This window comes from Chlorocebus sabaeus, chromosome 7, assembly GCF_047675955.1.
Source record: "Chlorocebus sabaeus isolate Y175 chromosome 7, mChlSab1.0.hap1, whole genome shotgun sequence".
Lineage (NCBI taxonomy): Eukaryota > Metazoa > Chordata > Mammalia > Primates > Cercopithecidae > Chlorocebus > Chlorocebus sabaeus.
Window position 1 is genome coordinate 67,889,901 of NC_132910.1, and position 2,270 is coordinate 67,892,170.

Sequence of the window (2,270 nt, forward strand, 5' to 3'; positions counted from 1 at the left end):
AAAGAAATAGAGAAAGAGCTTGATGGAGGAAATGTTATATATGCATTCAGAAATTATTGAGTCTTACAAAGAATGATCCAGACTGGGCGTGGTGGCTCAGGCCTGTAATCCCAGCACTTTGGGAGAACGAGGCGGGTGAATCACGAGGTCAGGAGATCGAGACCATCCTGGTTAACACGGTGAAACTCCGTCTCTACTAAAAATACACAAAATTAGCCAGGCGTGGTTGCGGGCACCTGTAGTCCCAGCTACTCGGGAGTCTGAGGCAGGAGAATGGCGTGAACCCGGGAGGCGGAGATTGCAGTGAGACGAGATCGCGCCACTGCACTCCCGCCTGGGCGACAGAGCAAGACTCCATCTCAAAGAAAAAAAAAAAAAAAAAAAAGAATGATCCAATACTCATCTCCTTTCCTTCTAATTCAAAAGTGTCCACAGATAGTACAATTATAAGGAATCTTAGAAGAGACACAGATGAGTTTCATTGTTCTGAAAATACGTTTTACTTTTTTAATTAAAAAAAAAAGTCTACTGATGTATCATGCCACTATGTGGTACTGACTCAGATTGTCTTTGTCTCTCCTATTCAGTCTTTGTTTATAAGAGACACAGTATTCTTTTTCACATATACAGGCTTTACTGGACATTTAAGCTGATTACACAATTAGAAACTAGAGAATTCTGACCAATAATGTTTCTCATCTTTATTATTCTGACTATTGCAACATCAATCTGATATTGTCTATTCTGAAACACTCTCCCCTTGGTAATAACGTGGTCCTCAATGATTTTCTTCACATAAATTTGATGGATCTTTATTCTAAACAACTTCTACATATATTCTCTGTTAAAGAAGAATTTCTCTCCATCTTTTACCTTCTTTTCTTTAGGACTTTTATTTTTATTTATTTATTTATTTATTCATTTATTTATTTATTTTATTTATTTATTTTTTTCATGGTAAAGACTGCTTTATTGGCGGCAGTTAGTACAAGTCAATAAATATTGATCCCCAGAGAAGAGCTCGGTTATCAGATTACTGGTCCATAGAGAACGGAATGAAACTGAACCAAGTGATTGCTGGGATGATTGAAGTCACTCCTGCTTCTTGGGAAATGCAGCCACAGCCAGCTGATACATGGCATATGCTGTTCCACCAACTGTAAGAATCATGGTGGCTCTATACAGAAGGACATCAGTTATCCCACCCTTTAGATACAGTGGAATTCCATCATCTTCCTGGAATAGTTTTTGTTTCTCTGGAACTTTATTTTTAAAATGCCTGTGGGAAGTAGTGCTTATGGTTCTCTGTCCAATCTGATGAAGAGCCAGCAGATTCCGCAGCATCTTGGCTGTTACTGACCAGCAACCGCCACAACTTAACACCAGCAACGAAAATGGCCACCTTCTTTAGGACTTTTAATCAGAACATGTCCTTCTCCCTAAGACATTAAGTTCCTATTAAGTTCTGGAATTCACTATCTTCTCTCCTAGTAGCCATAGTTATTTACCCAAAGCTAAATCTGTCTCCCCCATTGGGCATGAGACACACGAACATCTTGAAGAGGAATGCCTGTAACACCTTCTTCCTTTCCTTAAACACTGCTTTTAAAACAGCATGCCCCACTGTAGTTTGTCATTCACATTTTTGACCACTATGCTTTCCAAGATAAAGTATCTTAGTGGTAATACTTCTTGAATCTTAATTATTTCTTGAGTTAAGTGTACTTCCCTGGGCATGGGTGCTGAGCAGTATTCCACACTAAGAATATTTACTGTGAGTTAAATAGGGACTGGTTCACTTTTATTTTTTCACATGCTGCCTCAAATTAACCATGATGTACTTTGAAAGCTTCATGTTTTTGAACATGTCTTTCAGTTTGCTGCTAAAGGCCACATTGCACTCATGTGTGAACTTTGACAACACAGCTTTTTTAGCATCAACTGAGGCAATTATTCCAACAAAAAAATCTTCTTGCCAAATTTTTTTTTATAGAATGTTTCAAATACATTGATATGGTTTGGCTCTGTAATAAAGAAAATTGCTACCACGAGTATTGCTATAATGATATCTGAAAACGTCGAAGCAGCTTTGGAATTGGGTAATGGGAAGAGGTTGGAAGAGTTTGGAGGGCTCAGATAGAAGACCAAAAGATTAGCAGAATTTGGAACTTTCTAGAGACTTGTTGAATAGTTGTGACCCAACTGCTGATAGTAATATGGACAGTGAAGTTCAGGCTGAGGTGATCTCTGAGGGACATGAGGAACTCACT

At 38.5% G+C, this 2,270-nt stretch overlaps 1 pseudogene; it reads right to left on the reverse strand.

Annotated features, from left to right (window-relative positions):
- Positions 1 to 929: 929 nt before the first annotated feature.
- On the reverse strand, positions 930 to 1,396 carry LOC103236161 (cytochrome c oxidase subunit 7A2, mitochondrial pseudogene; annotated as a pseudogene).
- Positions 1,397 to 2,270: the final 874 nt, after the last annotated feature.